Consider the following 24,189-nt stretch of genomic DNA (forward strand, 5'->3'; position numbering starts at 1 on the left):
TATCAAGTATTATTTAACGGCAATCTATTCCATGTAAATACATGTAATAATCTAGGACATGCAACAAAAATTGCATTTTTTAAAAAGTACATAGAGTAGATTTCGCCATATATATATATATATATATATATATATATATAAGCACAATAAGCCCGTAAACTGGCCTTGCTTACAAATGTCCATTAACTGGCCTTTTACGAAAATCGGTATTTTATTGTTATTTTACGCTATATATTGCCTAAATTAACTAGTTTAACATTATTTTGTGTTACTTAACGGTTAAGTATTTGACTGTATTAAATTTGCAATTTTTGAAAGACATAACTATTTTTGGCCAGTAAACTGGCTTCCTCGAGGCCAGATTACTGTTAAAACCTATATACGATGCCAGCTTACGGCACCTATTTTTTGTTCATGCACAACAAGCCCGTAAGCTGGACTATGTACCCCATGACCTCAGAAAGTTAGTGGGATAAACTGGACTGAGATATAACATTCATTGACGTCATATATAAGGAATGTACGGATTAGCTAGACTTAATTTAAGTTGTTTATTTTAAATTAATCGTGTTGTTGGATCTAATCTCCATGCGCACGTGGTGTGTACAGAAGAGAAAGGGGGTAAATCCCAAACCATGTGTTTGAAGTTTAAGATGTTATTATAATTGTGATAAGTCTTATTCGAAGGAAATATCCTGCAGTAAAGAAACGTCTGTTTATTATCATAAGGCGTGTGCCGATCACGTTGGTGCCGATAATATGGACTTGTAATATATACATGTATCAGTAATGAACCAAGTGACGGGATCTTGAATTCAGTTTTATCCAGCAAGATTTAACATTTCACCAATATGGTGAAACAAGATGGGAATAGCAGAATGAAAGTTTATTGATAGTCATGCATCAAGGTAGGCAAAAAGGTCAAGATCTAGGACATTCATTGTATGCACAAAAAGTCATTTAAAATGAGATTGAACAAAATCAGATACTGTTTACAATACTTAAACAATAATGATCTCTACCTCTGGGACAGTGGGACTAGCAAACAGAAGGGGTACATTGTACACAGGGCTGTCACTTTAACTGTGGAATGTACTAGTAACATTATTGATCCAAGAAGAAACTGACAATTTAGAAATTATTGAAATAAAAGCATCATATGTAGAATGTGGTATGGAAAAAAAATATAATAGGTTGGTACGAGCGTCTTGACATTGAAGCTTAGCCATAGCCATTTGATTTTCCACAGTAATTTGACATGATATTGGTGAAAAATGGACAAAAGTTTCAAAAATCCTCGCACGTTAAAGAACCCTACTGTGGTATTCTCCCGGAGTAGGAACCATAGGGCTCCGCCACAGGAGGCTAAATTGCCTGACCCTACCCACCTCTCCCTATTTCCAGTGGCAATCAAAATTTGTCGACCCCATTATCCTTGTCTCCCATCCCATGTTTCATTTCATCTTCATTTCATGTTCATTTTATTGTCCACTTCATGTTCATCACCTGAATATAGCAGAAATATTGCTGCCTGGGTGTTAAACCCCAACAATCAATCAATCTATCAATCAATCAAAAATCGTAAGTATATACGGTGGTTTATCATACACGTACATGCATGTACATGTACATGTATGATTTGTGGATCTCACACAACCAAACCTTACAGAAATTTTGTTAGCTGTTCGTCTATAACATATGAATGTTGGTACATTTGTAGCAATTGTGGATAGAGCCGGTCTGACTTCTGGATACATGTACTGTACAAAATGTACCTGACAGACAAACTTGTCTGGGTATGTCCTGCATTGCAAATGGCCCTGACAAAGACCATGAGGCCAACAATTGTAGCCTATATTCTTTATTTTTTTTACATTTTATTGATACATGTATTTTATTCATCTGTAATTCCATTTTACCTTTTAAAAGTGGCTTTTGTTTACTTATACAATATTCTTATTTACAATGTGCATTTAATTTGAGCCACTTCACAACATACATGTATATGTTATTTCGAACCTAAAGTAGGAGGTGCACAATGGGAATATATATGTAATAAAGATTCTGTGAAAATTCATACATATTCTATTCAGTGGTGTAGGAGGATTAATGGATGGGTCCCACCTTCTGTAACAGAAGGAAGGAAGGATAGGCAGAAGGATGGACACCCCTATCATTATGTACATAAACATGTACCCCCCACTCTGCAATCCAGGACTTGTTATTGCTAGAACATGTTTAAAATTGGTCCTAGAACCTAGGATTTATAAATAACATTTAAGTAGCACTCCAGATAAGATTCAGTCAATTGTGATTCATTTGTTGGAAAGCCTACATATTTTTTTTAATTTTTGATACAATTGTATTGTTTATTTTAAAATGTTTAAAAGTAAACAGAAATTAATATGTGGCTCTTCATATCACCCTTGTCTTTAGGAAATAAAAATCATAAAGAATGTACTATAGAATTCAAAATTAAGGGAGATTACTCTGTAAGCAGGTGCGGATCCAAGGACTGGCATGCTGGGCATACGCCCCCCCCCCTAAATTGGTAAGAAAAAAAAATTCACCACAAGTTTCACCCCACAATATTTTTTGCCTTGCTTTGCATTAAATTCAATTAATGCCCCCACTAAACTCAAATCCTGGATCTGCCCCTGGTAAGTGACACTAAAATACAATAGAAGCTGTTTGATTTTCAATGTGAATTATATCTAAGATCAAACAGATTGGAATGAATGCTTATATATTTTATCATAGACCTATTAAGTAACATAATAACAAAAAAAAATGTGTAGCCTTTTTGTAAGATGTACAATGTATCAGGTTCTACAGAATTTGCATGATTCTTACAAAGACTACTACTTAAGACCTTTCTGGAACTTTTTATCTCATAATTTTTGTCTTTATAAGTTGACAATTAATTACGCCTATTGACAGGTTTCATTATACATGTATTCAGTATTGTAGTTTTCATTGGATATGCACTTTGAAGATATGTGACAAACAACCGGTCAGGTCAGAAAAAAAAACGCCTCATCTTTGTATGCCCTAAGCACACCAACTTTCTTTATTATAAATGCAGTGCTTTCATTAAGAGCCGGTACCCGGTACTTTTACCCGGCTACGGTAGCGTATGGTACCGACAGAATAAAATAAAAACAAAACAAATCTTGAGGAAAAATCTAGTTAATAGATATCTAAGATCGTTCTGTCTGTAGCCCGTGTAGGCTATGTCTCCAAAATTGTTAATTATTGTTTATATTGGTGTCTTCGTCGAGGTCCGCGTCGAAATCTAATCGGTAAAGCGCTTTAACCTACGGGATATAAAGTAGTGTCCATTTGTAGAAAACATGTGGTGACTCAACCACCGATTATTTTGTGCTGAACAAAAAGCTTAACACAGGTAAAGATTCTATAAAACGTGTAAAAAATGTCGTTCGTATTTGGAATTGCCCCATACCCGTCATTTTTCCCGATATTTGTTGTGATTTGTGCAGGCGAGAGCAGGAATTATTAATGTTGACAACGAGTTAACGTCGTGAAACAAACTTGTACAAAATATAATTTAAGGGACGACCATTCGATTCAGCGGGGAGGGGGAGTTTTTGTAAAAATATTCTGGTAACCCTAAGTTTTAAAAGAACATGTCTGGTCTTTGCTCACAAAAATAGAAAAAATCCGAGATTCAACACTGCTATATATATAATATTAGAAAATAGATGCATTGTAATGTTTAAAAAATTCTGTCCGTCTTAAAGTCAACCAGACTGAAAACTGCCAGCCTTGTTCTTTTTCAGAAGCAAAGAATTTATTATCAGACTATGATTTTTAGACCAACATTTCATAATGAGACACAAGCAATTGCTCTACATGTCACAGTAATAATTATAGGCAATAAACAACAATGAAGTTTTATTATGAAAATGATTAGTCTAGAATTGTATCTGGTGGGAATCAAGGGGAGTTCCTGGATTTCAGGGTTATGAGACTAAATCAGTTATGATTCATCATATATCTTGATTTCAAATTTGTATGCTTTAATGAATCAAATATTGCAGACTTAATCCCATATTTTCAAGCCAAAATTTAAATCTCAGGAGCTTCCGGGCTTTGCCCTTCCCCACCCTCCGGACCCCTTACCAAGGCATTGCCCTTGACCCACTTAAGCGGCCCCCAGACCCCTTGCCGAATTTATTTGCTACCTTCTACTTTCTGTAAAGTACCTCCGGCTTGAAAAATTAATGAAACTCCTGACGGTTATATACATGTACATGTATCTCTATAGACTGAGATATATATGTACATGTACATGGATGAATTGTTTCTTTTACTTTTCAATAACATTTCTTAGAACTGTTAGACTATCAAACTGTCAGACCATCAACCTGTTGGACTAAAGAACTGTCAGACCATTGGTACAGCCCATATTATTTAAGTGTATTGGTTATTATTAACTAAAGATGTGAATTCAAAAAACGTTTTTTAGATAACATCCGTTATCTAAAGATAGAAGACTTTAATTTATGAATATGATTATGCATAACCAAGTTGTTTTATTTGAACAAAAATTTAAACAATTAAGGAAATAGATACTTCATGATTGTGGCACTGGATACAAAATGTATTTTAGCAGGGGCTGCTCTGGTTTCCAAAATTATGTTCCCAGAAAAATCACCAGCTACCATTTTTTGTCGCCATGTTGTCATGACATGTTAACATGTACCCAAGATTCACTCTTGATGCATGTATAAAGCAGGTCTTTTGCTCTAGTCTGTCACTTTCATATGCATAAAATAAAAACGTACTACTCCAGAAACTGGTACTTTACTTCTATCAAAGACTTTATATTACTATTCTCATATATTCAATGATTTTAAAACATGTTCACCTTTGTCATTTATGGGCTAATTTATCTAATACAATATAATTTATTTTTTTTTATTCGATTCTTTTTCTCAAGTGATAAAATTTCTATCAAACTACATTTTGTACCATGGACCATTAACTGTGTCCCTGTTTAATTATCTTGATATCTGAATAGCATTTCTTTAATTAGATTTTGGGAATCCCCATTCTATTTGTTTACCAATTTTTCCGCCAAAAAAGTCACATGGCAAAAGTGTAAACAAATGTCATCCATTTTCTTTTACCAATTCTTTCATTTCGAAGTATTTAGACACTTCCTGATGGGATAATCATTGTTAATTGGATTTAATTTATTCTGTTATTAGGTAAGTCTGTTTCTGAAAGTATTACATTGTTAAACAGGGCTGTGAAACTTGTGTGTAGCCACGTGCACATAGCCTTAATTGTGTTTACCTTTGACCAGATGAGAGTTTTGATTGGCTCAATAATATATTTACATTTGATTGACACCTCCCATGAATATATTCGCCTGGTCTAATTACCTTTAATTGCTTTCAGTCGTTAATAGATCATAGTCAATTAACTCTGACCAGGTGTCAACACAAAATTAGAGAGAATATCCGTTGCTGGTAAACTAGCTGTCAATTTTAATATACAAAACCTAGGCGCCAAGAAAATCGCCAACTGGCTATTTTTGTCGCCAGATAAAATAAAAAATCACAAATTACGACATTGGCGAAGCCCAGCGCGACCCCTGTTTTAGTAATTCATTCATTTATATGTAAGCACTTGTAATCTTGTTTCTTTTATATTTATAGTTGCAATGTACATGTATTGCTGAAGCTATAAAAGACATTTTGACATTTCCGAATTCTTTAGAATTACATAAATGGCATTGCCTATCCTGATATAGTACATTATGCCAGCATAGTAGTATCAAAATACAACTGTGCATCGACCTTTGAAATGCCAGAGTCTTAGAATATAACTTCAGCAATAAAGCCTAATGAAGGAAACACTCAAACGACATGCACAAGTTTTGAAATTCCTTGACACAACAGATTATGAAAGCAACGTATGAATATATACATGTATGTTGAAGCATAACAATGGGGGATAACTGAAGTCTTACGAGCAGTAGACAAGTGCATGTGCAAATGCAATTATACATGAACATGTAGGTAAACAGTTTGCCTGAACCCATATTATTGTACATTATTACATGCATGAATGTACATAAATAATACATTTATACTCCTTTGTGTACATGTACATCTGGTTTTCATTTTTAAGACAGGAAGAATAAAAATAACGAAGGTATGAAAAAATAGTTTTGATCGTTCTTTAACTCCTTAGACTAGTAAGGGCAATATACAAGGTACAAAGAAATTGTAGTATTTTCATTGATAATTTAAATAGGAGGCGAAAATGATATTCAGTTCTTTATGCAGAAATTTCATTGTAAGAAATACATGTATGTGGCTATGTTTGCTGGATGCAGGCTTTAATTTAAAACATGGAATTGTACATACAGTGTATCAGTACATGTACTGGTATATAATTTTAAGTCATCAATTGAATTATATGTATGGAATGTACATGTATAAGAAATTACTGAAAAACTTAAAAAGGTTAGTATTGTCAGCTATAGGAAAATAAATACTACTGTTTTTCCTATACCTGAATGTAGGGTATGAAACTCATTCAAATTCTGGTCAGTCCTGAATACAATTTTTCAATATATGGCTTTATAGATTTTTGTTAAAATTGGTCAGCCCTGTCAAAAAAGTCTCGGGCTGGGGACAGGCTACTATTTCTAACTCTGCTGAATGGTGTTTTTCAATTTTTCAACACATGCAATGCAACATCTTGATACTTGTAGCATGTTTTTGCATAGTATCACTAAGATGAAACTTGATTCACAAAAATGACAGAAATAAGTGTATTACTATGGAAAAAAAAATAACTGGATAACTTTCCGCGGACACTGCTTCATGGCGTAAACACACACTTTACACCTACATGACTTGATATGGAAGTTTTCAAAGTAGGTGCACTTTGTTTATGTATATTTGAATGTAAGAATCACTCACTGAATGTATTTTTGCTCCTTTCAATTTATATTTTTTCTAGAAATAATGTTTTTATGCAGTTCTTGAGGATTTTGAGAAAAAACAGTTATTTCCCCTTACATATGGTCACTTAATATCAGATTCATTCACGTACAACTTTTTTTTTTAAAGGTGCAAATTACTGTTACTATTTAATATGGGGTAGGCATCACCTAAATCAGCGAGCACCATGAGCTTTACCATGTATCGTCTGTGCGAGACTTGTAAAAATAATAAAGGACATTACAAAGGAGGGGGGGGGGGGGTCGACCCGGATGAAATTTTTGCCTCGCAAGTGCAATATTCTTATTTATATTTAAGCAGCAAGCAAAATCAATATTTCTATTTGAAAAACAAATAAAAATATACAGGTTAAGATTACATTTCAGTAAAAAAAAATCCTCTTTTCTGATAGTTTCAAGTCTTTTTCTAATTTGTTATACTTATTTAAAGAAGTGAATGTTATATTTATAAAAACTTTGGGAAACATGTGGATGTAAGTGCGTGTATCTCTGCTGTTTAACCTGGAAGCCCTGGTAATATTTTTTTTCCACAAGTTTCTCTCAAATATAACCCTGGTTCACCAGTAACGTCTTATATTTTCTTACTGAAATGTAATCTTAACCTATATATTTTTATTTGTTTGATTTATGGAAATGATGAATTTTCTCTGTAAGGACAGTCATTTTTTGTTACTTCAGGGACATGACTTTTTTTTTCTTAAGTATATTGTGGAATCTTAAGGGAAATTTAGAAGGTACACGTAATAGCGGTGGAGCTCACACTGCTTCGTGGCACTCGCTATAAATATTGTAGTTTACGACAAATCTGGAATAACAATTTTTATCATACTTTAGTCATATTTCTTCTTGTAAACCTGAATTGTCTGTTACTCAGCCCGATTCCTAAATGTCATAGCATAAAACATATGAATTTCATGTTTTTTGGTAATATGGTGGCAAATTGTGAATTTTTCATGTAATAAATACAGTATTCTGTCTTTTATAGGTTTAAGCAATCTAGAATAGATGTCAATTGCCAGGTTTTAGAGGTTTGACTGAACAACTGTGCCCTGCTGTTGCACCACAGCTTTATGTATTTTGACACTTGATTTGAAAATAACCTTCTTGAAAGATTTATGTAAGCATTTTTATTTGTTAGCATATACCACACTATTCTATCATGTAGTTAAAATGCTGATTTTATGCTTTACCAGAAAAAAAAAACTGCATTTTAGTAAAAAATATGTGTTTTTCATTAACTAATTTCCTGAGATGGAAGATGTGATAAAAATAAGCAAATTTTACAGTGTTATGTATTGGGGCTATGTTCCTATAGGAAATACACTACTTCATCAAACTAATGATGAAACAAGGGTGTATTTTGTTCAGCTTTCATTATTTATGTAATGAACAGCATTTAATATATTTTTTTTTGCAGGAGGAAAAAAAGCTGTCTTGCATGATGCGCACATTAATTCTAATATGCCCTGGCAAGGATCAAACCAAAGTATGAGAGCTCTGTAACTTCTTATTTGTGTTATAAAATGGATACACTTAGTGAAAAAACACTTTTCCTGTTGCTTCATTCAGATAAGTGGAGGTAAAGACACTGTTTTTTTTTCAGCTGATAAGATCTTTTGAAACAAAGTATGATATATCCTTTTGTTACTGGGAAAATGTAAGGCAATAATTTAATTTTAAATATAATATGTGTACCATATTTCTTAAGGCTGTAATTCTATACCTACTTATTTTGCCCAACTATACAATTTTGTTGGTGCACATACATGTACATTGTAACATACATGCACATTGCCTTGAGAAAAAGAAAACTAATAAAAATAAGAAAAATTGCATTGCTATTATGGTTATCATTTCATTATTTTTCTGGAAGTACATGTATATATTGTTGCATACATTGTACATATTGGTATCACCTTGTCTCTCTTTCTGTGAGAATATTTTTACTTAAAATTGTTCTGCTCCAAGGGGATGGATTTCAAATTTTATATGAGGATTTATATATGTACATGTAAAATGTAAGTAAGAAACAAGTTGTTCTCCAATGTCACCTTCCTGTACGAGTTGGGGTATACCTAGCACAACACTGCATACAGCTTCATATTTCTTGAAGATATCTAAAATTTACATATGTACATGGTACATTTATATGTTAAATTTATTTACAGGCATCAAAGTTGAATGGATCTGTACTGCAGTCTGGCTTGTAAACATTAGCTACTAGATTATGCTCTTGATGTAATAAGGATTCAGGTATTTAAAACATGTTCTTATACTTCCTGCAAACAAATTTAGGGAATATATTGGAATCTCTTTGTCTGTCTGTCTGTCTGTCCAACTGGCCACAGTTCTTGTTAGCACAACTCCTAAACCGCTGAAGGGATTTTGATGAAACTTTAAAGGAAAGTTTGAATCTTTTGTAGATGAACATGAAGGAATATAGTTCCTGTTACGGACTCCAAAGGGAGGTAATCCAACTTAAGGGTTTTTATACTGAGCATTGCATGCAAGGCAAATGATAGACTTTCAGTCAAACTGGAATAGGTATCAGATAGGTCCAAAGAAGTTGATCAAGGTAGTGAATTCAAAGAGAAAGTGGTCTTTAAATTGGGTAAAAATTAAGATATATAAATATATATATATTATTATTTACAGTATTTACGTGAAGGTACAGTACACTGAATTATTTTTTTAAAAAATGGACATCACTGTTTACCTATCCTATCTCCCCCTTTCAGCTGTTGTCCCTTTTTAGCTCACCTGGCCAAAGGCTTTATGAACTGTTGGCATCATTTAGCAGCCCTCTTTGTTAACAATTTTTTACACTCTTCTCTTTTGACACTACTGGACCAATTAGAACAAAACTTGGTATTAATGTTTCTTGGGGTATTCTGCACCGAACTGTGTGTGGAGTTTTGATTCCTTAAATAACATGGCCACCATTACTAAAAATAGAAAATAGGGATAAGACAGTAGTTTGCACATATCTGCAAAACCATTATGTTTGGCTAAATTCTGACAGCAGTTGAAAGTGTTTAGAATAGTGAGATCTATCTCTGGTCAAATTTTCATTTTAATCATTAAGCCATGTTGAAATAATTACCCTTTTTTAATGCTTTGTCCCTATTTTTAATGTTATTTCTTTCAAAAATCTTTTCCTTTGAAACTACGGGACCAATAAGAACTAAAGTAAGTATGAATATTCATTAACTTGTTCTATGTAGATCTGATGTGGGGATTTTTGACCCATGGAAAATATGACCGCAGTTACTTAAGATAGGACAAAGAGGTCAGTCCAGTTTTTCTCTTACATGTATATATCCAAAATTGAAAGGTTTAGCCAAATTCTTTCATTACCAAAATGATCCCTATCATAAGGCCTACAAATGTCTTTTGGGATCAAGTTGTCAGACAATGCCTTGTTAGAGGTTACAGACCACCAATTCAACCAATGAGCATTTGGAACGTACGCAAAAATAGTCCTACACAGAAATTACCCCTGTTCCTCATAGTGCTGTGAAAAAAGTTCTCATCTTATTTAAAAAATTTAAACAGTTTCTGAAAGGAAAAACATTTCTGTACATTTTATAGGTGCATTTTGCTTCTTGTGATGTGAAGCCTAATCTCCATAATGATTTTTAAATATACCCATATCTTGTGAAAACACTGGGATTTCCCATGCTATTTATAGACCCTTCACTTCCGGTGACCAGTACTGCACTGCAAGTCTGCTAACCCCACATGCCATTCTGAGGATTGTGAGCTGACATATGTAGAATCATGCTGATATATAGTCCTCTGCAGGTTAAAGTTAAGGTAAAGTCCAGAGAAGTCATTGAATATTGTGAAATTAGCATAGAAGCCTATGGGAAGTGGAATTAGTGGTTTTTGGCCTTAGAGTAATTGCCCTGGAAAGGCAAAAATAAGGTTTTTAGCAGTTTTTAGCCAGTATCTTGAAAACTATCGTAGAAAGAAACTTTCAATTAATGAAATGATCCTTATGAAAAGTTGTATCAAAGTGTACATGATTTAAAATTGTTGGATGACTCCTTGTTCGAGTTATTGCCCTTGAAAGGCAAAAATTTAGCTAGGTGAGTAATTCAAATCATGGGAGCCTCTTGTTTTCTAAAGCTTGCTGATAATGAGTTGATTTTTTGTATTTGAGTCTACCATAATGAGTTACAGATCAAGATTAAGTTTTTGTTCCACTTCACTGATTTTTTCAGAAATTATGGTCCTTAGACTTTGCAAATTTTACAAAAATTAAAGTTTTTCAGACACTTGCAATTAATGGGCTGATTGTTGGTGTATTATTCGACTATGATGAGTTACAGATCAAGCATATTTTTTGTACCATACTGCTGATTTTTACCAAAATTACAAAATAACAGTTTTTTGCACTTTTTTTTTCTAAACTCTTGCAGATATTGAGCTGATTTTTTTGGTATTTGAGAATTCATTTTGCATTTTTGTACCCTGATTAGTTCAGATCAAGTTTTTGCTTCATTGAAATTTACTTTGAATTAAGGCCCTTTAAACTTTCCTTTAAGCTCACATGGACAAAGTTCCCAGTGAGCTCATGCTTTGACTTTGTGTCCGTTTTCTCTCATGTTCATATACATGAATTGGACCAGTTTTAACCTGACTTGGCAGAAACATTGTACGCAAAAGTCTCTACAAAAGATCCACTTATGGTTCCCCTTAATCAAAATGGTCCCCTTAGAGGCCATTTAAGCTTCTGATTGGCCAATTTTCAATGATCAACTTCTGAAATCACAAGTATCAATGTTTTGAAACATGATAGGGTTAATGACTTTGATGCCTTCAACAAATGATTCACCTTTTGTGGGGCTCTTGTAACTCATGGGGTGGCTGCAGCCACTCGAAATTGCCTTTGAAACCTTATGGGAAAACACATTTTGGCCTTTATCTTTGCTTTTGCAAAGCGGTCAAAAGTGACCAAACTTGGCAGAAATAATAAAATGGACAACTTTAACATTTGATTAAATTTTGATTCCACTTGATTAAACAAGATTGCGGCCGGAGGCCATTTAAGCTTCTGATTTTCTGAGTTTTCAATAATCACCTCCTCTGAAACTACAGGTGCCAATAATCTGAAACTGAGTAGGGTTAACTACCAATGTCTTCTGCATGATCCACCTTGTGTGTGGCTCAGGTGGCACAGTGGGTGGCTTTGGCTTATGAAACCCTATGTGGAAACATGTTTTGGCCTACATGTTTACTCTTCTGAAGGCAGTGGTGACCAAACTTGGCAGAAGTAATGAAAGGGACAACCCTAACAATCCATTTTAAAACACGTGCCAAAATTTTGAAACTTGATAGGGATAATGACCTCAATACACCTTACAAATAGTCTATGTTTTGTATGGCTCTGGGGATGGCAGGAATGATGTATGTATAGAAAACTCTCTTAATCTTTTATTTAAATGATCTAATGATATGACCACATGATTTCAAAGTTTTAAGGTGAGTGATTCTGGCACTCTAAAGCCTCTGTTTTTTTTTTCAAATACATTTTATTTGAGTTTCCAATATGTGAACACAAGGGTATGTGAGCATTTATAATACCCACCACTTGCAAAGAGGGAGTATTTTTGGGAATGGGGTTGTCTGTCTTATTTTGACTATTTTTGATCAGAATACACACAAATAATGCACGTACAATGCATATTTTTAGGTTCAGTGTGTTTTTGGCACTACGTGTTCTGGGGGGGGGGGGGGTAGTTGCCATTTAGCCCAGAAGTGGTTAGTGAGACCTAAGGAAGTTAGATGGACAGCATTTTCAGTCAGAAACAAAAAGTTCTGCACTTTGATTGATTCACAACCTGTATATTCTTCAAAGGAGAAGGGGTGAATACTTACCGTGATAACGGGTCTTATTGGCCTCAAATTCAACTGAAAATTAATCATAAAGTGTTCAATAATTTCAGTTGTGAATTTTGAGACTTGAATCAATCACAAATGAGAAAACATAAAGACTTCTAATAATTCTTGAATTCAACGGACAGACAAATTGCTTGAAGTTTACCAATAATAAAATATTATATTGTACTTTTTGATCACTCTCTGGTCATATTTTTGGCAAGAAACTACTTCATATTTAGTAAATACATTCATTATTACATAAATTAGCATATATATGTAAAAATATAAAGTTGTTTCTTAGGTTTTGACATAGTTTTCTGGATGTATATGTAAATATGTCTGAAAAAAAAAAAAAATATTGTATAACAAAATTTAAAATTCTCAGCAGTTTTTTGCTAAATTATGTAAAAGTATGGCACCATTATGACTCCTTTACAATGAACTAATGCCACAAATGATTAGTTTTCTTATTTTTTTATATTTTACTATGTTTTGAACAACTTATACAACAAAGTTGATATTTTTAGGCAATATTCATAGCTTAATGCCCCTTCACCTTTTAGAATTTGGACCTTTTATTTAATTTGGTTTTCATTGGGGTTAAAAGGGATGAAGTTTAACTTTATTTTGATTTTAAAAAAAAATAATTCTTTTGTAATTATCAACATACTAAATGTATCTGTAAATCCCACTTTTCACTGAATTTTTTAACAGTTAAATATCTGATTATAATTCTATATTCTATGATCACATTCAGCATTAAGAAAGTTGAAAGTTTTTCAAAGTTAAGCCCTAAGATGTACACAAACATGTTTGATATTGTATTTAATTTAAACTATTGACTGTACAAGTACCTGCTCTCAATATTCAGTTTAACACCTGTAAGTTGAATCAACTGGCGCACTGAGATAAATTAAATTATACCCCCACTTGAAAAGCAGGAGGTATATAGTGATGATGTGTCCATCCGTTTATCTGTTCCCAGTTCTAATCTGCAACTCCTCTGAAACTGCTGAATGAAATTTGATGAAACAGATTCTTTGATATTGTGAAAGTATTTTGATTTGTGGATTCCAATTTCTATGGAGCAGGGATGAAACATAAGTTTGTGGATTATCGAATTTGTGGTTTTGAAGTTTTATCAGTGGGAACCTACTTTTCATTGGGAACCAAAGAAACAGGTCCTGTTATGGCCAATTTTGGCCTCAAAATTTGGAATTGTTCAAAATAGAGCTTTTTATCCTTTTTGTACACATAAGTGTTTAAACCAGCTAGTTTGATAAGATTTAGGCCAAAACAGAAAAGCATCTCATCATTGTAGCACAAACAAAATTGCCTAAATGATGAAAAATCCATAAAATCTTATTAATTCAGCATATATTTGATGGTTTTTGTGAAAAATCAATTTGGTCACATTTGTGATCATTCTTATCTTTATATATATTGTGTAGTTTGTAAGATACAACATTTATGTCAATATTTGGATAAACACGGATATCAATCACCACTCCCTTTTTAGGCAAAAACCATAGAGAAATATGCACAAAAATGCAACAAAATTGAAGATTTCACTACTACGTGTTAATTTTGACTGCTATTAGGTCAAATACATTCATGATGTCACCAAAATCGGCTGAGATGTATTTACTTCAACCATTATCTAGTAAAGACCAAAACAAATCTTTCAAAAATGTTGAATACTGGGGCCAAAATAGGACCTTACCAAACCTATTCCTTTCATGGTTTGGCCTACCCACTGAGACCTTGAAAAATGGTACCCCAGGAACAATTGTACTTTTACTGTACATGATTCCATACTGCATCTCCTATTTTGTTTTCCCATCTGATTGACTTTTGGGGTTTCCTGATGCAAAATATGTACTTAGTCATATGTAGACCAAAAGGGTACCCTCTGCAAATCGTCTACTTCTCTGAAAATGCTGAATGCACTTTGTTGAAATTATCACAGATTCTTTATTACATTAGACCTTTGTGTACCTCCAATTTTATTACCATCTGAATGCTAAAATCACTTATGGGGTATCATATATGGTTTCTGGGGAGGGAAATAACTTGTGAGGGTATCACCATGTAGGCTTTGCTCACAGTTTCCTTAACTTAACAGGTCAAAATTTTATTGCTAAAATAATCTTTTTTATTTCAGCAGATCATTTGAAGCCTCCTGATGTACCGGTTATATGGTCTGTAATCTAGCAGTCATGACTCTAGTAGAAAAAGCTTTTTGACATAATAGAATATGTAAGTCAAAGAATTAGCAATATTTTTATGGTTATAGTACTGCTGTAAGTTCTGAAGTTAATGAGATTTTGTCTGTGATTATATATTTTCTATATTTTCATCTTCAGTAATACCAACAAGTTATTACTACTACTTCTAATAGTTGTGATTGCATCCAGTCACAGTTTTATAACACCACTAAAAAAATTGATATGGTATAATGGAATCACCCTGTCATCCTAGTCATTGGTGTCTCTTCACTTTGGTCTTTTTATGATAACACAAGTAAAACTAATTCAATTCTTTGAAAGCTTTGTTCCTAGGGACAGACATGGTGGAGGACTCCATAGTTTTGGGTGGTTTTTTGCCCCAACTCCTTTGAAAATATGTAACTAAAAAGAGGAAAAAAAGGTGAAATCATTTGAATTGATAGAAAAAATTTATTTTAATTCTATTTTTTAAGGAATTAAGTGTCAATTTGTTCCTCTTAAATTTTTTTTTTCAGATTAGGGGTATACAGAAAAAATATTATCTTGCCTTGGGAAGATGAGCTAACTCCCTTTTAAAAGCGTTTAATTTCACACCATTATCTAGGCTTCTTGTGGAAGAAATAGTTTCCTTTTGAAAATAGTGTCTTATTTGTTTGTGCAATCTAGATAGTATTGTTGGTCATTGTTATCAAAAAAACATATACCTCGGTGACCCTTAATTGCTACCCTATGTAAAAACTAAGTCATTTTTAGCTCACCTCGCTGAAGGCCATGTAAGCTATTCCCATCACTGGGTGTCCATCGTCGTCCATCGTCGTTGTTAACAATTTTACAAAACTCTTCTCCTCTGAAACTACTTGACCAAGTGGAACTTAACTTGGTATGAATGTTTCTTGGGGTATCCTGCATAGAACTGTTGTGGGGATTTTTGATCCATCGAAAAACATGGCTGCTGTTACTAACAATAGAACATAGGGGTCAGACAGTAGTTTTTCGCATATATCTCCTAACCGGGATAAAAGTGTTCAGCATGATGAGATCTATCTGTAGTCAAATTTTCATTTTCATCTATTAAGCCATATTGGAGTTATTGCCCTTTTTCAAATTTTTTTTGCTATTTTTAATGTTATTTCTTTCAAAAATATTCTCCTCTGACACTATTTCACCAATTGAAACAAAACTTGGTATAAGTGTTCCTGCATAGACTTGAAGTGGGGTTTTTTGATCCATTGAAAAAAACATTGTCACTGTTACTGAAAATAGAACATAGGGGTCAAACAGTAGTTTATCGCATATATCCAAAACCATTCAGTTCAGCCAAATTCATTTATAGCTGAAATGATCCTTATTTTTAGGACTACAAAAGTCTTCAGTCATAAAATTTGTCAGACGGCTTCTTAGAAGAGTTATTGCCCTTCACAGGAAAATGACAGGGTTTTTTTTTACAGTTTTCAGCCAGTGTCTTGAAAACTATGATATATTTAGACTTTCATTTACTGAAATGATGCTTATGATAAGTCCTATCAAAGTTATCTTGAGTCAAAATTGTTGGACAACTTCTTGTTTAATCTATTGCCCTTGAAAGGGAAAATTTAACAGGTGAGCAATTCAGGCTTTTGGGAGCCTCTTGTTTTAGTACAGCACTACTTCAAATCTTATCTAATTAAGTACTTAATGTTACTACTCGAAATCCAGTCTACATTTTTTATAAAGTTTATACAATGGTGCATTTATTGGTTTTAGCATTTCTTTCCCTTTTTCGATTAATTTGAATCAGTGCTTTTACAATAAATATACTGTATAAGCTTTCTTTAAGGTTCACCATTTTAAGTACTAGTTGTCACTTAGTTATCTGACAAGTAAACCTATTTATCATACTAGAATACTTTAATTATCTGACTAGTTAACTTACAAGAAAAAAATTGTCTTGGTCATATAATCACCCTATCCTCTCAGTTATGTTAACTTGGGTTAAACTTGTCTGGTCTTTTTTTAAATTTCAACACACTGTTCCTAGGGACATGGTGGAAAGCCATATTGTTTTTTTGTGGTTTTTACCCCATCACTTTTAAAAAGAGGGAAGATGAGTGTTATAATTGGAATAAAAAAGAATGTTCTAAATCTGATTTTTATGTTTCAAAAGTCAATGTGTTTCTTTTAAAATTTTGTTTTAAAAATATTTACAGGGTAGTCTTTGGAGTAAAGGGGATACAAAATTGGGTCATGCAAAATTTTTTGTTCAATTTTTGGTCAAATTTAAAAAAAAAAGTATTTTGTATTGGATCCCTGCATGTGTTTTTTCATCAGATTTCTGTTTCTCTTAAGGTTTTCAAGTCATTAAAGGTCAAAGAGGCCACACCCTAAAAAAATGTGCTTTAATTTCAACGATATTTGATGTATATAGTTAGTATTGTCTCCTTAGTTGAATGGTAATGATGCAAATGTTGCATACCATGATTTAACTTCATTTTATGTTTTTTTGCAGCAAATGCATAGCGGTCTAATGGCCCCACCCACCCTTGACCAAATTGGATAACAAGGCATAGAGCAACCCCATTCTAAATTTTGTTGAGGGATTCTAAAATTTCCTACATCTCAGGTACTCTTTTTCTGCAATATTTTGGTTAAACATGGTAACAAAGCGTGATACCTTTATTTATTTGGTTAATTAGGCTGGGTTTACTATGTGAGTGGCCCTTTGCAAGTCCGGGTGTCAAAAGAATAGGCCTGCAGCAGCGCTAAGCTTGTCATAAAAGGTGATTAAATAGTGCTCAGAAACCTAGCCATGGGCTAGGCGCTTTGCTCACAGAGCAACTGGGTTGTGTGCCCCAGGAGGTGGAATGGGGTACCCCTGGTATGTTACATGTTGGGGTTGTCAGGAAAACCTGGCCGCAAACCATGGTGCACCATTTTGGGAAAGATGCCACAGTCCTCACACTTTAGAAAACCCTGCTGTGGTGTTCGATAGGAGTGGGAACCTTTGTGCTCCGCCACAGGAGGCTAAACTGCCCTACCCTACCCATCTCTCCCTTTTAACTTGTGACAATCAAAATTTATTGACTTATTATCCTTGTGTCTCATCCTTTTTCATTTCATCATCATTTCATGTTCATTTTATCATCCCTTTCATGTTCATCGCATGAATATAGCTGAAATATTGCTGTTTGGACATTAAACCCCAACAATCAATCAATCAAGTAGGTGAGTGATTCAGGCTTTTCAAGAGCCTTTTGTTCTTTTAAATTGTTTCTTATTTTTTTTAATATATTCCTCATATGTCACGAAAGTTTTGCGACATTTGAGGAATCTAATAAAAAAAAATTAAGATACAATTTTTAAGGTATTACTTGTTTGCATCATTTTTAAGATTTTCGATTAGATCACTTGATTATGAAGCACTAAATTTGCTACATTTAAGTTAATCATATCTGGTATGTAGTTGGATTAGCATTACTACATCACAATTCAGTTTCATTTTTTGCATATGCGTTTGCAGTCATGTTTTATTGACTTTATTGATTTTGAAACTTCAGATTTAAATGTTAAGTTTTCTTTTTAGGTCAGTTTAGTATGAACCACTTGTGGTAGATCACTGAATCAAAATTATATATAAGTTTATGCATATGCCCCGGCATTCACGATCTAGTGACTTTGAAATTTTAAACTCTTGTAAGGTTGTAATTTGCTGTAGTTTTGCCTCTAATTGGTAAAAAGTAGATCTTGGGATTTTTTTTATTATTAATCAATTTTGTGATTTTGTTCAGTAGAAGGTTATTTATTGTTAAGGACTTTTAACTCAGTTCATTTGTCATGTTTACTCCATTGCTGGGGCTTATGAATTAATTACAGAAAACGATAATAATTTTTTCTGAAATTTATGTATATAATTTGGCTTGTAAGTATCTTTAGGCCAGAGAAGTTTTATATAGTTTGCGCTTGTGAATTCTTTTTAATCTGCTCAAATGTGTATATTGACATGCACATGAAAATTTATTGTGGTCTAGTGCCTAATAGGGGGTATCAGAAATGTTATTTGCTAGTGTTTGGGGGGGGGGGGGGTAAGTTGATGTTTATTTTCAAGAATTCTGTAAATCTACATGAAAGAGTAATCAAGGGAACCAAGGTTATAGCAGTAAATCAAAAGAATGTAATCCAGAATCAAAGGCCAGACATGGAAAACAGACATACATCCTCAAAAGCATCCTCAGCTTTTCTAGAAACACCAGCCGAGTTGCTCATAAAAAGTCAAGTCCAGGGTAGCTGAAAGAGGAAAGGAAAAATTTGACACGCTGAACAAATAAGTTTTCATGGCGCAGATGGATACACAGTAGCGATCCATGAGTTCATGATGACGATTATAAAACTTCTGTTGTGATGACTTCAATCTTGTAGCAACAAAATACTGTTCCAGAAGCCTATTTGTTAGAGTTCTAGTGCAATACAAAAAGTCTGCGTAGTTTCGGCAAGTTCTGGCATTATGTATTAGTTGTGATATAAACACTTCATATGCAGGAGCTGAAGGAACTTGCCACAGATGAAAGGAAAGTTGACAATTCTGAATGAAAAGTCATCACGTTTATCGTAGTTTGGTGAATAGTTTCTAAGTGTAGGTCAAGATATGAGGCTGACTTTGCAGTGGCATTAGTATCTTTTATCTCAAGTTCTATGGGGTAGATGTGATTTATCAAATTCCCGAAATTAGGATTGTTTATAGATAATACGTCATCTATATAGTGGAAACTGAGATTAAAAGATCTAGCCAAACGATGTATAATGTTTTTAAGTCGGGATTTTAACTGAGTATGGGAAATAGAGGTATACAGTGTTGAAAAATCATAGGTTTTAATGCTATCAAAGTCTTGAACTGATTGTCTCCAAATTTTTCAGGTTCCACAGTAATACCACTATGGGAGTAATAAGTGTTGTGGTAGGACTGTAGACCCTCTTTGACAGTTGTGAGTATAGAAGTTAAAAGTATTGAAAGAGGTTTGGTGGTACATTTTGCAGATCCAGCTATGAAACGTTGTTTGTATGGATTCGTGTGGAGTTTAGGAATCCATAAATGGTAAATCACAATCATTGTCCTTGGTAGAGAGACCAAAAGAAATGTACTCTGATTTTCCATTGAAACTGCACTATACTTTTGCTAGGGCTGCTAGGTGTGAAATATAAACCAGTGAGCAAAACATTGCTCAGCTTTGAGATTTTCTGGACTAACTATACACTAGGAACATTAAAACAACCACAAAATTATCTGTGAACAAGGTTTAGACTGAAATCTGACAATTTAGTTCATTTTTATGAACCCAATTAATTCAATATGTCAAAATCAGGGGTTTTCACAGCCTTGTCTTAGGGTCTATAAAAACACAGAGTTGTGTTTTTTAATTGTTTTGAAATTTTTGTATTTGCTAGAGAAAAAACATTTATAATGTGAAAGAAGACCTCATAGTTTCATTCCATTGACATTAATACATCTAGTCAATACATGTATATTCATGTACCTTATGAGGTCTCAGAAATACTTTATTTAGAGTAAGTCATACAAGGTAAGGTTTCAAAACAGACAAATTTTGTAGAAACACACATAAAATACAGCTGACTGTTGGCTTATGTATCTTATAAGCTTAGAACCTTACATTATTTCACATTTTTTCAGCTTTTTGTTCAAAGCCAAAATAAAGGCTAGCATAAGATAAAGGTCAAAATCGCACTTCAGCAAGCTATGCAAAGGTCTGGTTTAAAATGATCTGAAGTGACACTGTTAGCTTTGAAACCATTTCATATTATTTCTAATGTACATTTTAATATATATAGGCCACTTCAAATTTTAAGTTGATCCTTTTAAGTCACTGTCAGAATCACAAAATGAGTTTTCATACCTACCACTTTACGTGGTCTTAAAAAACACGTTTTGCCTCAAACCAACTCTAGCTCTTGTAAATTAAAATACACGTGATGATGCAACTGATGTAAAACAAGTTACCAAAAATATTGCATTTAAAAAAAAAAACGGACTTTTTAAAGGGCTCTTATTTATTTTGACCACAAGACATGTGAGTCATGGAATGAACCACTGATAGTTCCCCATCTCCAGGTCAAATGAATTTATTCCAGAAAATTTGTTACTTTTTCTAATATTTATATATAAAATCAGGCTTGTAGGTATCTTAAGGCCAGAGAAGCTTTCTTTAGTTTGTGGTGGTGGAGTTTTAAAAATCTGCTCAAATGTGTATATTGAAATACACTTGAAAATTTATTGTGGTCTCTGGCCTACATTACGATATCATATCTGTTTCATCCATATGCTCTGCAAGTACTATCAAATATTGAACAACAATGACCATGCACAACAGGCAAGACATACATGTATCTCTGTGATAACAGTGTTTATTTTTGTAAAACAAGGGTATTTTTGTTTTACATTAGGAAATGTATGAATATTTGTCATAATTTGTTTTTATATAATTCCTAGAAATATTTTAACTTTTAGTTAAATGAATGCATTCTTATATGTTTGTAGGTAATTGGTAAAAAGTAGATCTTGGGATTTTTTTTATTATTAATCAATTTTGTGATTTTGTTCAGTAGAAGGTTATTTATTGTTAAGGACTTTTAACTCAGTTCATTTGTCATGTTTACTCCATTGCTGGGGCTTATGAATTAATTACAGAAAACGATAATAATTTTTTCTGAAATTTATGTATATAATTTGGCTTGTAAGTATCTTTAGGCCAGAGAAGTTTTATATAGTTTGCGCTTGTGAATTCTTTTTAATCTGCTCAAATGTGTATATTGACATGCACATGAAAATTTATTGTGGTCTAGTGCCTAATAGGGGGTATCAGAAATGTTATTTGCTAGTGTTTGGGGGGGGGGGGGGTAAGTTGATGTTTATTTTCAAGAATTCTGTAAATCTACATGAAAGAGTAATCAAGGGAACCAAGGTTATAGCAGTAAATCAAAAGAATGTAATCCAGAATCAAAGGCCAGACATGGAAAACAGACATACATCCTCAAAAGCATCCTCAGCTTTTCTAGAAACACCAGCCGAGTTGCTCATAAAAAGTCAAGTCCAGGGTAGCTGAAAGAGGAAAGGAAAAATTTGACACGCTGAACAAATAAGTTTTCATGGCGCAGATGGATACACAGTAGCGATCCATGTATATTCATGTACCTTATGAGGTCTCAGAAATACTTTATTTAGAGTAAGTCATACAAGGTAAGGTTTCAAAACAGACAAATTTTGTAGAAACACACATAAAATACAGCTGACTGTTGGCTTATGTATCTTATAAGCTTAGAACCTTACATTATTTCACATTTTTTCAGCTTTTTGTTCAAAGCCAAAATAAAGGCTAGCATAAGATAAAGGTCAAAATCGCACTTCAGCAAGCTATGCAAAGGTCTGGTTTAAAATGATCTGAAGTGACACTGTTAGCTTTGAAACCATTTCATATTATTTCTAATGTACATTTTAATATATATAGGCCACTTCAAATTTTAAGTTGATCCTTTTAAGTCACTGTCAGAATCACAAAATGAGTTTTCATACCTACCACTTTACGTGGTCTTAAAAAACACGTTTTGCCTCAAACCAACTCTAGCTCTTGTAAATTAAAATACACGTGATGATGCAACTGATGTAAAACAAGTTACCAAAAATATTGCATTTAAAAAAAAAAACGGACTTTTTAAAGGGCTCTTATTTATTTTGACCACAAGACATGTGAGTCATGGAATGAACCACTGATAGTTCCCCATCTCCAGGTCAAATGAATTTATTCCAGAAAATTTGTTACTTTTTCTAATATTTATATATAAAATCAGGCTTGTAGGTATCTTAAGGCCAGAGAAGCTTTCTTTAGTTTGTGGTGGTGGAGTTTTAAAAATCTGCTCAAATGTGTATATTGAAATACACTTGAAAATTTATTGTGGTCTCTGGCCTACATTACGATATCATATCTGTTTCATCCATATGCTCTGCAAGTACTATCAAATATTGAACAACAATGACCATGCACAACAGGCAAGACATACATGTATCTCTGTGATAACAGTGTTTATTTTTGTAAAACAAGGGTATTTTTGTTTTACATTAGGAAATGTATGAATATTTGTCATAATTTGTTTTTATATAATTCCTAGAAATATTTTAACTTTTAGTTAAATGAATGCATTCTTATATGTTTGTAGGTATGGTTTACAACGGCCATAGGGATCACAGCAAGCTGGAACCAGTGGAATGTATTAAAAAGACAGAACAAACTGTACCATTATAGAAATAAAAAAATATAAAATTCTAAAGTATGTATATTTTTTTAACAAGTCACCCATGAAGACTTACAAGGTTAGGAATGCAAGTCCACTTGAGCCACAGGCTATCCTGTTAGTGTGTCTGCTATCTTGTCTATAATTACTCATACATGTATCTTACTAATAATGTGATGTTAGAATTTTAGTGTGCAAGATACATGAAGGTTAATAATAGAGCAATATTTAAATAAGGCCAAGTATTAATCTGTTTATCACATATTTTCATACAAGTTTTGAATTATTTACTGATTTGTATTTCCAAACAAAAATCATGAAAGGCTAGTGATAGAATTGGTGGTCTATTCTGTTAATTCTTAATGTTTCTGTTGCAAATGACTTTCATTGGTGCTTATAGCAGTACTACTTTCTGATATGTCTATTGTTGCTCCAATGTTCTTACTGCCTGCCTGGGAAAAAGTTTGTTTTGTGCAGGTGTGTTTACCTGGTTATGTATTCCATTGACATACAATTCACAAATCTAGCGTTCTTGGTCAGTAATGTTACTCATTAGAGTGGGGACTACATTTCAATCACCATCTCCATCAGTCCATCCATCCGTTACACCCTTTGTAACAGATGTCTCTGCTCCTACTGGAGGGACTGCTTAGATATTTGGTATACTGCTTTCTCTTGATAACCTGTACCATGTTTTCCCTTTTCAGGTTCGTTGCTCATCTATTTCCTGTGTACTGGTCGACTTAGTATATTTTTAGTAGCTGCATGATGGTAGGCTTCGTAACAGATTACTCGGCTTCT

At 33.3% G+C, this 24,189-nt stretch overlaps 1 long non-coding RNA gene across 8 annotated transcripts; it reads left to right on the forward strand.

The window, feature by feature from the left end:
• The first annotated feature begins 372 nt into the window (after positions 1 to 372).
• On the forward strand, positions 373 to 24,114 carry LOC148598320 (uncharacterized). Of its 8 annotated transcripts, none has more exons than XR_015918746.1 (8): positions 373 to 5,234; positions 5,688 to 6,046; positions 7,989 to 8,120; positions 8,421 to 8,582; positions 9,172 to 9,256; positions 15,054 to 15,148; positions 20,005 to 20,182; positions 23,314 to 23,424. It is a non-coding gene; the product is annotated as an uncharacterized LOC148598320 (long non-coding RNA). The 8 variants fall into 8 exon arrangements; XR_015918749.1 differs by having other exon boundaries at positions 373 to 3,406; XR_015918750.1 differs by having other exon boundaries at positions 373 to 908.
• The last annotated feature ends 75 nt before the right edge of the window (positions 24,115 to 24,189 follow it).

Source organism: Perna viridis, chromosome 14 (genome assembly GCF_037379345.1).
Source record: "Perna viridis isolate PV_CMFRI_1.1 ecotype Kerala chromosome 14, ASM3737934v1, whole genome shotgun sequence".
In the NCBI taxonomy this organism is placed as follows: domain Eukaryota; kingdom Metazoa; phylum Mollusca; class Bivalvia; order Mytilida; family Mytilidae; genus Perna; species Perna viridis.